General features: G+C 41.6%; 1 non-coding gene across 1 annotated transcript; it reads left to right on the top strand.

The window, feature by feature from the left end:
- The first annotated feature begins 6,441 nt into the window (after positions 1-6,441).
- Positions 6,442-6,548, top strand: LOC128573269 (U6 spliceosomal RNA). The gene has a single exon (XR_008376412.1). It is a non-coding gene; the product is annotated as a U6 spliceosomal RNA (small nuclear RNA).
- Positions 6,549-13,992: the final 7,444 nt, after the last annotated feature.

The raw sequence follows: 13,992 nt of genomic DNA, 5'->3' as shown, positions 1-13,992 counted from the left end.
GAGGTGCATTCTGGTTGAGTGCATAGATATTAATAATTGAAATCTCATCATATTGAGTATTAACCTTAACAAATATGAAGTGACCATTCTTATCCTTCCTTACTTTTGTTGGTTTAAAGCCTATTATATTTGCAAATAAAATTGCAACACCTGCTTGTTTCTGATTACCATTTGCCTGAAATATGGATGCCCATCCTTTCACCCTGAGTCTATATTTGTCTTTTAAGGTAAGATATGACTCTTGTATGCAGCAAATATCTGGCCTGAGTTTTTGAATCCAGTCAGCTAACCTGTGCCTCTTTCGAGGACAGTTTAAGCCGTTCACATTAATGGAGACTACTGATAAGTCTGGTAAAATTTTGGGTATCAAGTTTTTCGAAAGTCCAGTGGACATTTTTAATTCTTTCACCATTGTGGAAGTTGGAGTTTGATCAAAAGTTTCTGGGTTAGTTTACTTTTGTAGTTGAGGATTTGTTTGGTCATTATGGAGGATAGGTCTGAGGATATCCTGAAGAGCTAGTTTGGTTATGGCAAATTTCTTCAACATATGAATGTCATTAAAGTACTGAATTTCTCCATCATAAATGAAACTCAGTTTAGCTGAATACAGGATCTGGGGTTGAACGTTATTTTGCTTTAGGAGATTAAAAGTCAATGACCACCCTCTTCTGGCTTGAAAAGTTTCAGCAGAGAGATCTGCAGTCATTCTGATATTATTTCCTTTGTAGGTAATGGATTTCTTTCATCTGGTGCTTTTAGAATTTTCTCCTTCATATTAACTTTAGTGAAGTTAAGTATGATATGCCTGGGGGATGTCTTATTGGGATTGAGTCATGCTGGGGTTCTGAAACTGTCTGCTATCTGAATTTCAGAATCTCTTGTCATGTCTGGAAAATTCTCTTTCATAATTTCATGTTGAAGGGCCTCTGTGCCTAGCATGGCCGCTTCATCAGTTTCAGGAATTCCAATGATGCGGATTTAGCCTTCTTCGAATTATCCCAGAGCTTTCTGAGAGGATGATCCATTTTTGCTCTCCATTTCTCTTCCTCTTTGGGAGTTTAGGAGCGTTCAAATGCTTTGTCTTCGATGTCAGAAATCTTTTCTTCTGCTTGCTCCACTCTGTTACTGAGGGATACTACTGTATTTTTCAGATATTTGAGGGCTGCAAATTCTTGCTTCAGTGCATCAAAATCTTTGGTGGTTTTGTCTTTAAATTTGTTAAATTCTTGAGACAACTTTTGAATTATTCCTCGAATTTCTAATTCCGACTTTTGAATTGCTGCTCAAATTTCTAATTCCAAATTTTCCTCCATTTTATTAATCTTTTTTGCAATCCAAATTCTGAATTCAATTTCTGACATCTTGGCCAGCTGTTTATGAATGGGATCTTCAATTACATCTGCCATAACTTTACTTGGTGGGGTTGAACTATTCTGGTTATTCATGTTACCAGAGTTTTTCTGCTGATTCCACACCATGATTGTTTTACACCATTTTATTTTTTCCTCTGGAGCTTTGTTGAGGACCCATACAGTGCTATGGCTGGAGAAACTGGGGCCCTGTTTGGTTGTGGGGGCTAAGTTGTTCTGTCTTGTTTTCAGCTGGTTTCTGTTTGACCCTAGTGAAACAGGTACTCTGGCTTGAAGTCTCAGCTGTGGAGAAATACCAGCAGTTAAGTCACCCCGCCCCCCACACGCAACAATTGGAAAAGGAAAATCAAACCTTCCTACAACCACACACCCAGGGCACCACCTGAATAGTCCTAGGGTGATTGGTGTAGTTCAAAAGGTCCAAATCAATTGTCTCAGTCAGCCCCTGTCTCAGGTGGGAGAATTTAAAAGGTCTCTGGCAACTGGATCACAGGGGTCTGGTTTCTACTTACATATGGCTTGCTCCAGTGATGTGTGGAGTCAGGAGGAGCCACCCAGCAAATAGCCTAGTCTGGGAAGGTTGATGCCTCCTTCCCCACCTTGCACCTCTGTCATACCCAGTCACTGATAGCACCGCAGTTGGCTGACCCAGTTGCCTGTAGTGAACAGATACTCCAGGGGTTTGCACCTATCTGAATCACAAGGAAATCTTTTTCTGCTCAGCCAGGCCACTGCACTCTGCCTCTATCTAGCAGGAGAAGGTGAAGCCTGACAACTTCGGGCACTTGATGGAGGCTGGGGGGTGTTCACTCAGTTCCAGCCCCGCCCCTGATTGATGTTACTGACAGAACAGAACAGAACAGCTTTGTGGGAATTTGTTTCTGTTCCTGCTAAATTCCCCTGCAGAAGAGAAGCTGTTTTGAGTTCCCAGAGCCTGCGCTTCAGGCCCTGTCTTTGCTCCTGCAGGTTTGTATTCAGTTACCTGGCAGTTGTAGCCTCCTGTCTTCCTTTGTCTATAGGCTGACTATGCCCTGAGGGCCGGGTGTGTCTTAGGCTCAGTAAAGCCGTCTTCTGGGTCAGCCCCACCCTGGGAACTTCCTGGGCCTGCGAGTGCGTTTCTAGTCCCTGCACTCCACCCAGGTCGGTACTGCCTCAGCAAACCCTTTATTCACGGGGCCTGCTTTTCCATCCCAGATTTGTTCTGTGGTGGTTGCCACCTAAGCAGATGCCCAGCCTCCTCTGGTTGCCCAGGGAGACAGGGGGTGTGGCTTCAGAATATCCAGGAGTGAGCTCTTCTGTTGCCAAAAGGCAGCTGCTACTCTGCGCCTCAGGGCACTGCTGCTCCAGTGTGCTTCCCTCTCAGCCGACCATCCTCTCCTCACTCCCGTGGCACAGAATCAGCACTGACCAGCTGAAGTTTAGGCACTGTCCACACCCCTCAAGAAATCACCCAAGAATCTGGACTCCTGGGGGACAGGCCTCCAGACCTCAGAGTGAGAGTGCAGGGGAGTGCTGGGAACTCAGAGTTGCAGGTAAAGAATATATACCATTGTATACAGTTTTATGCTTGGCAGGAGAATGCCATGGCACCCTAGTAGGGGAGGTAGGTCCAGTTTTTAGAGGGTGTCTCCTGTGGAGTGTAGTGGGAGGACCTTTGAACTCTGCTAGTTTGTTAGTGGGGCACTCTGAGCCATTCTCATGGGGGAGGGGACACCGTCCACTTGGTGATGGATTTTGTACCTTTTTTTGCATCCTTGGGGTTGCAGCTTGCCTCAGCTGGATTGATGTGCGTTCTTCTACCTTCTCTCTTGGTGCAGCCCATATCCACCAGGATATGGGCTGTCCTTTAACTCTAAATTCTAGTGCAGGGACTAGAATTTCTGTCCTTTAACTCTCCTTCTGGATGGGAGCCTCTGTGGAAAGCTGGCTTCAGTCATCCATCTTGTCTCCAACCCCATCTGGGCATCTTCCATGTTTTTGTATGGGTATGCAGGTTCCTGTTGTTATTAAGTTCAACTTTTATTCCATGATGATCTGAGAAGATGCAAGGAATAATTTCTATTTTTTAAAATTTTCTGAGGTTAGATTTGTGGCCCAGGATCTGGTCAATTTTTAGTATGTTCTGAGGGCTGATGATATGAATGTGTATTCAGTTTTGTTGGGATTAAATGTTCTGTAGATGTCTGTTAAGTCCAGATGTTGAATGGTTAAGATTAAATCTCAAATTTGTTGGCTTAGCTTCTTTTTGGAGGATCTATCCAGCACTGCTAAAGGGGTGTTAAAATCTCCAACTACTATAGAACTGGAGGAAATCAAGTTGCTCATGTCTATTAGAGTTTCTCTTTTAAATTGAGGTGCATTCTGGTTGGGTGCATAAATATTAATAATTGAAATTTCATTATATTGAGTATTACCTTTAACAAATATGAAGTGTCCATCTTTATTCTTCCTCATTTTGGTTGGTTTAAAGCCTATTGCATCTGCGAATAGGATTGCAACACTTGCTTTTTTCTGCTTTCCATTTGTCTGGAGTATAGATGACCATCCCTTCACCTTGAGTCTATGTTTGTCTTTTAATGTAAGATGTGATTCTTGCATGCAGCAGATATCTGGCTTGAGTTTTTGTATCCAATTAGCCAACCTGTCCCTCTTTAGAGGACAATTTAAACCATTCACATTAATTGAGAATATTGATAAGCCTTTAGAGAGTCCAGTGGACATTCCTAATCCTTTTGCAACTGTGGAAGTTGGAATTTGTTCAAAATTTTCTGGGTGGGTTTACTTTTGTGGTGGAGGATTACACTGGTCTTTATAAAGGATAGGTCTGAGAATATCCTGGAGAGCTGGTTTAGTTATGGCAAATTTCTTCAACATGTGAATATCATTGAAGTATTTAATTTCTCCATCATAAATGAAGCTCAGTTTAGCTGGGTACAGGATCCTGGGTTGAAAGTTATTTTGTTTTAGGAGATTAAAATTTTATGACCATCCTCTTCTAGCTTGAATGGTTTCAGCAGAGAGATCTGCAGTTATTCTAATATTCTTGTCCTTGTAGGTGATGGGTTTTTTCGTCTGCCTGCTTTCAGAATTTTCTCCTTCATATTAACTTTAGTGAAATTGATTATGCTGTGTCTGGGGATTTCTTATTTGGGTTGAGTTGTGCTGGAGTTCTGAGAATGTTTGCTATCTGAATTTCAGAATCTCTTAGCATGTCTGGAAAGTTCTCCTTCATAATCTCATGGAGAAGAGACTCTGTACCTTGTGAAGCCACTCCATCGCTTTCGGGGATCCCTATAAGACGAATATTGGTTTTCTTCGAATTATCCCAGAGCTCTCTGAGAGAGTGATCTGTTTTTGCCCTCCATTTCTCTTCCTCTTTAAGAGTTTGGGAGCATTTGAAAGCTTTGTCTTCAATGTCAGAAATCTTGTCTTCTGTTTGCTCCATTCTGTTACTGAGGGATTCTACTGTGTTTCTCCGATCTTTGAGAGCTGTAACTTCTTGTCTCAATGTGTCAAAATCTTTGGTCATTTGTTCTGTGAATTCGTTGAATTCTTGAGATATCTTTTGGGTTGCTGCTTGGAATTCTAATTTGATCTTATTTGCTATCCAGATTCTGTATTCAATTTCTGACATCTCAGCTATTTGTTTGTGCATGGGGTCTTGTGCTGTGTCTGCCCCATTGATCCTTGGGGGACTTGATCTACTCTGATTATTCATATTGCCCGAGTTTTTCTGTTGATTTCGCCTCATGATTGTTTTTCACCGTTGCCTCTGGCCATCATCAGAGTTGGAGAAGTGTCTCTCCAAGATTAGACCCCAGTGGGATCACTCTATTGTTGCTGGATCTTTGTAGGGAGTGACCCTGTGTAGTTCCTCTGGGGCTGCTCCAGCCAGGGAGTGCTTATTGTGGAAGCAGCTCTGGAGTGTGACACACCCGGATCCAGCAACAGGGTGGGAGGTGGTGTGCATGGTTCTGGGAGTGCCTGGCACTCAGTGACTTTGGCACAGTGAGCCCAAGGCTCTAGCAGTCTCTGGCCAGGAGAAGGGCTCTGTGCAGAAGGAGGGAGGATTCCGGAGGGCACGCGGCTACCAGAGTTTCTGTCTAACAAGCTGGCCAGTGTGGAGGCAGGGAGCTTACAGGAGGGAGGATGCAGGGTTCTGCAGCTCCTGCAGTTCCTGGTCAGGGCATGCAGAGGCCCAGAGGGCGCGGGTCACTTGTCAGGGGTTGCAGTGCAGCTCTTGTGGAGGTCCCGGTGGTGCCAAGCCCAGGAGTTTGAGGTTGCTATGAGCTTTGACACCATGACACTATACACAGGGCAACAGTCTGAGGCTCCAGTGTGCCAAAACCAGTCTCACACTGCCCCTGAGTTTTAAGGCTGTAAGGCAGCTCAGTCCTTGCCTTTAGGCTGCTCAGTCACTAGGTTACTAGCTCTCGTCTGATCCTTGCTCTGTGACCCTGAGGGTGGAGCTTGCCGGGGCAGTTCTCTCACAATGGCTCCCTGCGGCCCACATCCAAACACTATTAGCCCATCCGGCTCAGTGGCTCAGTCTGGGGCCCTAGACAATGCCCAAAGTTCTCCACACTCCTGCTCAAGCTCTCCCCAATGCAGTTCAACTGAGTACCAAGTCCAAAAACACCAAAACAGTTCACAGGTAAGGCCTTTCCAGTTTGCAGTCTCACTGCTACTTGTACTTATGGCTGCTGGCAGGATTAGGTCGATTAAACACATGCAACCACTTGCCAGTTTTCCACTGTTTTTGTCCTCCTCTTGGGGTCCAGAAGTCCCTTGGTGACTCCCTGTATCCTCAAAGGGATGATTATAGGCAGATCCCACCAGCCAGAGATGCCTGGAGTCTTATCTCCCCAGACTCACTGTGCCCAGTTGCAGGGTAGCTATTACTCAGCCGCCATCTTGATGAGCTCCCTCTGCAAACATCATACTTAATGGTGAGGTGCTGAATGCTCCACCATAAGATCTGGAACAAAGAAAAGATGTCACCTCTCACTACTTCTATTCAACACCACCCTGGAAGTCCTAGCCAATGCAAATGAAAAAAAAAAAAGACAGAGTGCTCGCTTCGGCAGCACATATACTAAAATTGGAACGATACAGAGAAGATTAGCATGGCCCCTGCGCAAGGATGACACGCAAATTCGTGAAGCGTTCCATATTTTTGAAAAAAAAAAAAAAAAAAAGACAGAAAGAAAAGAAATAAAAGACATGAAATATAACTGCCTCAATTAGCAAGAAATTGTCCACATAGACTTTCTTAAAAAACAAAATCTCTAAACAAGCTCTTTAAATTTCACATGATCTTTATGGCCACCCTATTGCAAACAATGAGCAATATGAAAACTATAATATCAGTTTCAATAGTACTGGGGAAAAAGTGGAGGACATGTGGAATTTGCATGCTGAAAACTACTAAAAAATTAAGAAACAAATAAAAATCTAAATAAATGTAGAAACAAACCACGTGCACAGATTTGGAGACTCTATACTGTTAAGTTATAAATTCTTCCCACTTTTATGTATAAAATTAGTGCAATTCCTATCACTAACATTGAAAACAATCTAAATATCTCACAAAAGGGACAAGCTAAATATATCTCTTACATTTCTACAATGTAATACTGTGTAGCCATTTAAAACTTTTATGTTTATGAAAATAGAAAATGTCTAATGTACAGGTAGTCCCTGAGTTACAAACATCTGACCTAGGTACAACTCAGACTTACAAATGAAGGCTATTACAGGTAACAGATAAATGTGCCTGTTCCAACTTACATACAAATTCAAGTTAACAAACCTATGGAACTTATTTTGGTCATAACCTGGGGACTGCCTATACAGTATTAAGTGAAAAAGAAAGGTGTAGAACTGTATGTGTATTAGGATTTCATTTGTGAGAAGAAAGAGAAGGTATGTATAATATGTGTACTTCATTAAGATCAGAAAATGTCTTAAGGATAACGAAGAAATTATTTACAGTGCTCAGGGAAGAAAGTAATTTTTCTTTTTCTTTTTCTTTTTATATTTTCTTTTTATATTATGTATTGAAGCATATGGCTCAACTAAAAAATATGGTATCATACAGCCTAATTCCCCTTTACATAGTGGTTCCAAACAACAAACTGGTAAGTAATGATGAGTGGTGTAAGGAGTTCCAAGCAATGTATTTATAATACCCTGTTTTCCCGAAAATAAGACAGTGTCTTATTTTAAGGTGTGCTCCCAAAGATGCACTAGGTCTTATTTTCACGGGATGTCTTATCTTTCCTGTAAGTAGGTCTTATTTTCAGAGGAGGTCTTATTTTGGGGAAAACAGGGTAGTTAACCTAGAGAAGTTAATGAATGATTGATTTTGTAAATGGGCAAAATCATTATCCCTTTAATTAACAGAAAGGCAGGAAAAGAGGGCCTTTAAAATTCAAACAGAAGGTAAAGAAAAAAAATCTTTTAAAGGAGATTAGTTTTAGAAAGGGCTATTATCCCACAAAAATGGAGTTCCCCCAGTTTGGAGATCCTCAGAGTGGCATATAAATTTCTTAAAAAATAATGTGATCTTCAATTCAGGTTGGGAGTGTTCTATATGCAACACAATTATTTTTAATGTAATCCTATTAAATTTCTATTCTTGTATTTTTATATATATTTCCAGTTGAAGTCATGCATTATAAATACACAATGTTTGGAGAGATTCATGATCGAAAATGTCTTACGGATAGAGTGTGCAATCAAAATGTGTAGAAACCAGCTCAGCACCTGTTGCTCAACTGGCTAACTCACCAGCCACATACAACAGAGCTGGAGGGCTCTAATCCAGCCTAGGCCCACCAAACAGCAATAACAACTATAAGCAAAAAAAAAAAAAAAAAAAGCTGGGCATTGTGGCAGGCGCCTGTAGTCCCAGCTACTTGGGAGGCTGAGGCAAGAGGATTGCTTGAGCCCAAAAGTTTGAGGTTGCTGTGGGAAGTGATGCCATGGCACTCTACTCAGGGTGACAACCTGAGACTCTGCCTCAAAAAAAAAAAGAAAAGAAATGTTTAGAAACCATCACCATAGTTGACGAAGTGACGAGGAAAGCATTACATGGTTAAGGGACAAAAAGAGATATCTATGAAGCAGTTAGCACACAATATCTACAATGTCTAGCACTCTTCAACTTTTTCCTTTTCTATTTCAATATGAAAATCTGCCATTTTTCCAACAGAGCATGTTTTTTTTAATTGGCCCTTCATTATTCTTCTAACCATCTACATTTTACTAACTAATGGTTCTGGAAAGAACTCTTTCTGTGAAGAGTTGTCTACTGCCATCTTGCACAGAACTGTTAAGTAGGTCCTTAAGTTCTCTGACAGCTTCTATCTCCAAAAGTGAAAGTGATTATCCATGATTTTAAATATCTCTCCCCATTCTTAAAATCTCCTCTTCTCATAAACCTACTTGAACTCTTTAAATAAATCAAACAAATGTATTCCTCATTCTTCCAGGGACTCACCCACCTATTCACACTCCTGCATAACAGCAGAATAAACATACCCTGCACCATTAAATTTATTTTATCTCCAGAAAAATATTCAAAGTTCCCATTCCTCTAATAGCCTGTCCACCTCTATTGATGCCAGGATTCTATGCTTTCCCTGATATTATGCTTCTCATCTTTCCAGCAATGCATTAGCATTAGCAGGATCGTTGGACAGGTCTCCATTTGCATTAACATCTCCAATCTGCATGCAATCTCTGCCCTCAAAGCCTTTGATTTGTTTGGTTCCTACCTCCCTTTTGGGGTATTAAGTTTATTTAGGACCTGAGTACCTGAGTCTCTTGGGGCTCAGCAGACTCTAACATCAGCTACTACATACAGAGGCCCTTTTATGCAAGCCTCTCTTGAACAAAGCCATTCTCACAAGACTAATCTAGTTGCTTGCCCCCATTGCTCTCAGAGAAGAAATATTCTGGGGGGTGGTTGTGGGTGCACTCAGACAGGGAGTATGTGCTCCAAGCAAGTGCAGAGAGGCCTCCAATTCCCTGAAGGGGCCAAACAAGGGTGATACCAGAACTAGGCATGTTAGGTGAAGAGAGACATGGAAACAACTAAATAAAGGACTAAATTGGGTAGAAGTGAGCTAGGGAAGGACTGAACTATGACTGCTTTGGCGGCCATAAGGCCCCTAGGGCAGGGTGACAGTTATTGAACTCATAGAGAGGAGTTGGTGAGCATCACCCACTCACCTGAATCAAGCTGTTGCCAGAGGCTCCAGCATCCCCCCTCCCAATTTAAACCATGTAAGCTCAGGAACCCTAGGAGAGGAACCCTCACCACTGCCATTTCCTGACAGTAAGAAAAACCCTGGAGGTTAGGACAGAAGGTAAGGTTAGAGCATAGACCAATTAGGGCTCTTGGCAGGGTATTACCAGGGACACCAGGCATGCCTTCTTTACAACCAAGAAATGTGTTGACTGGATTATCTGGAAAAGTGGGAAAACACAGACAGTATATACCAGCCAGATTTGAGGTCTGGCTGGAGTGGACTTGCCACCAGTTTGTCAAGTCAGGGATTTGAGACAAGGTTATCAACTCTTACTAATTTGTCCTTAGGTACAACAAATGGCCCCAGAGTCTCTTATGTATACCAATTATGTGACCCTACAGGACAGCCAAGCAAGATTTCACAGCAGCTACATATTCATTCAGGCTTCCTGCTAGTATATATTAAGAGGCAGATCTCAGCAACCAAACTGTCCAAACCCTTTTGATTTTTTTTTTTTTTTAGACAGAGTCTCAAGCTGTTGCCTTAGGTAGAATGTCAAGGTGTCACAGCTCACAGCAACATCAAACTCTTGGGCTTAAGTAATTCTCTTGCCTCAGCCTCCCAAGTAGCTGGAACTACAGGTGCCTACCACAATGCCCAGCTAATTTTTGGTTGTAGTTGTCATTGTTGTTTGGTAGACCCAGGCTGGATTTGAACCCACCAGCTGTGGTGTATGTGGCTGGCGCCCTAGCCGCTTGAGCTACAGGCACTGAGCCAACCTTTTGACTTTTAAAAATCATTCATTGGAGGGGTGGAGCAAGATGGCAAATCAGGAAGACCATCAAGCCAAGCTCTCCTGGAATGAGTTAGTCAGGTGACATTTGGACAGGATATTTTCCCTGGAGCTGTGAGGCCGTGGGGTGCTGGTTGCTGTACATAAACTGGAGCAGCAGGACGGAGATCTGACACACTGGCAAGTCTTGCTTGGACTACCAGCAGAGGGACTGGGTGATGGCTGCTCTGGGAGAGACAGAGATCAGGCCAGGAGACAGCCTTTTTGCAGCTTTCAGTTCTCAGCGGAAATGTGTTGAGTGGATTATCTGGAAAAGTGGGAAAATGCAGTATATACCAGCCAGATTTGAGGTCTGGCTGGAGTTGACTTGCCACCAGTTTGTCAGCAGTTGAGACAGCCATTCTGGGAAGGTCCTGGCTGCAAGGGGTTGGCCATTAAGGCAAGACTGTGAGAAGGTCATGAGGTTGGGTCTTCTACAGGAACATAGCCATTTTACTTCCACCTGCTAGAATCAGTCCTCTAGTTGTGACAGGTTCAGGGGCTCCAGCACACCATGAAAACTGTTGTGTGGGGCAGGGTGAGACCTACCTCAAAAGGATTCCTTAGAGATCTGAGTTTCCAACCCAGCAGAACCTGAGGAAATAACTGAGTGATCACCATGGACAATTAAGTTGGGGACCTGGTCTATGCCTCCATTCTAGAGAGGTTATCACCTGTGTTGTCCATCCCATAAAACTATAGTGCCACCTGATGTCCCAGCAATATATTGCAACACAAACATAGTTCTACTAAAGTCGGCACCCCCACCATATATATATGTGTATAAATATATATACTTTTATGTATATATGTATGTATATAATTACTTTTTTATTTTGTTTCTTTTTTCCTTTTTCTTCTTGTTAGTATTTTCTCTCTCTTTTTTGTTCTTTTGTTTGTTACTGAGGTTGCTTATTTTTCGTTATTTAGAGCTTTTTAACATTTTATGTTGAAAGTGTCCTGTTTCTTGCTTATTCATATGTTGATTCTTTTCCTACCCTCTATTTTTATTTTCATCAAGAGCAAGAACACCTGTCTTTTTTGGTTACAGTATTTTAGCCTTATTTATTCCCTCTCACTTCCATACATTCTCTATTTGGACAGAGATTCTTCTACCTTCCTCATTGCTCTCACAACAATTGCCTCTGCAACACTCTTATCTTAATATTTTTTTTCTTTTTTCTTTTTTTTTTTTCTGAAAGCTGGGAGGTACACAACTATGGCCTGGCATGTAGGCCACAGCAGTGATCAGGCTCAAGGAGTCTAGGAGACCTTTCTACTTCTGGCCCTAGGAAGACAGTATTGGCAAGACCATGCTGCAGAATTTTTCTATTTTTTTTTTCATTCTTACTTAATTTTCCCTTTGTGTTTTTTGTTTTTGCTGTGTTTCTTCCCTTCCTAGTTTTGGCAGAGGAAGAGTCTGGCTCTGCTCAGGCTAGATTTTGTGTGTATCTGCAAAAGATTTTATTAATCCATCGATTTTGAAGTTAAGTTTGGCAGGATATAGGATTCTGGGCTGAAAATTGTTTTATTTAGAGATGTTGAAATTGGATGACCATGCCCTTCTGGCTTGGAAAGTTTCAGTGGAAAAGAGATTTTGAGAAAGATTGCCTGATTTTGAGGAACCCTCTCAGTAGAGTCCCCTCAAAACCCTTAAGTTCCAAGCATGGCCTTAGCACTGTCCTGATCAATACCAGTTCTTCCGTTAAGTTTAGCCTTTCTTCCTGAACTCCCTCTTTTCTGTTCTCCAAGTTTCTTTCCTCTTTCTTCTTCTGTTATTCCTCCTTCTCTTTTTTCTTTTCTTCTTTTTATTTTCTTCTTTCCTCCTTTTTACTCTTTCTTTCTTTTCCCCCTGTTTCTCCCTGCCTGCTGCTTACCTTTCTCCCCATTTTAGCCTCACACCAACAGGAATCTTCATCACATAAACTCTGAGACAAGGTAATTTGAAGCAGAGGAGCAGAGAAGGAAAAGGTGCACAAAGAGGTGAACAAGAAGAAAGCACACATGAGGAGGAACCAACAGAACAATTCAGTCATCATGAAAAACTAAAATAGAGCAACCTCCAAGAGACCATGAGGCACCTTTTACAGAAGACTCAGCCTATAAAGAATTAATGGATATGACAGAAAGGGAATTTAAAATATGGATAGTTAAGACAACAAAGGGAATGGATAAGAAAATAGATAGACAAAACCAAGAGTCAGATGAGAGATATGTAGAATATAGAAAAGACATGGATGAAGTTAAATAAATGAAGAAGACAATTGGGGAATGTAAAGATGCAGTAGAAAGTATCAAAAATAGATTAGACCATGGAGAAGAAAGAACATCAGAGTTAGAGGATAAAGTCTTTGAGTTAATACAGGTAGTAACAGAGTCTAAAAAGAAGAGAGAGAAACAAGAGAAGGTGCTTAGAGAACTAGAAGATGCCATGAAGAGTTCAAACATACAGAAAATAGGAATCCCTGGAGGGGAAGAGAACTGTCCCAAAGTTATGGAAGCCCTACTGGAGACTATCATAAATGAAAAATTTTCAAGTTTTACTAAAGATCCTGATACACTCCTTTTCAGATGGATATCAAAACCTGGGTCATCACAATGCTAATAGAGCCTCTCCAAGACACATTGTAATGAACCTGTCCAAAGTCAAGATGAAGAAGAAAATTCTACAAGCAGCTAGGAATAAGCACCAATTGACCTATAAGGGCAGAGCCATTAGGATGACAGTAAACTTTTCCACTGAAACTTTCCAAGCCAGAAGGGCATGGTCATCCAATTTCAACATCTCTATATAAAACAATTTTCAGCCCAGAATCCTATATCCTGCCAAACTTAACTTCAAAATTGATGGATTAATAAAATCTCTTGCAGATACACAAGCACTGAGGAAATTAGTCAAACAAGACCAGCTCTACAGGAAATACTTAGACCTATTCTCAGTACTGACCACTACAATGGACCACCACCAAAGTAAACACCTAGAAGCCAAAGGCCAGAGCTTAGCTTGCACAGTGGCACAAAGGATAAAACTACACAACAAACTATCTCATAATAAGATGAATAGAATTCTACCACACTTATTGATACTCTCTATAAATGTCAATGGATTGAATTCCCCACTGAAGAGGTACAGGCTGGCTGATTAGATATAAAACAGGAGCCATCCATATGCTGTCTCCAGGAGACACACCTAACCTTGAAAGACAAATCAAGACTCAGGTTTAAGGGATAGAAAACAGTGTTTCAAGCAAATGGAAATGAAAGTAAAGGAGGGGTTGCAATCTTATTCTCAAATACAAGTGGACTCAAAGCAACTTTAGTTAAGGAAGAAAAAGATGGACAGTTCATACTCGTCAAAGGGAAAGTACAAGAAGACATCTCAATTTTGGACATTTATGCACCTAACTTAAATGCTCCCAGATTTATGAAATAGACCTTGAGGGTTCTGAGTGATATGCTTTCCCATAACTCCTTAATATTCAGGGACTTCACCACCCCTCCAACAGAATTGGACAGACCCTCTAAACAGAAA

The sequence above is a fragment of the Nycticebus coucang genome, chromosome 20, assembly GCF_027406575.1.
Source record: "Nycticebus coucang isolate mNycCou1 chromosome 20, mNycCou1.pri, whole genome shotgun sequence".
In the NCBI taxonomy this organism is placed as follows: domain Eukaryota; kingdom Metazoa; phylum Chordata; class Mammalia; order Primates; family Lorisidae; genus Nycticebus; species Nycticebus coucang.
Note: the sequence above shows the minus strand (reverse complement) of the source record. Positions and strands in the feature narration are given on the sequence as shown.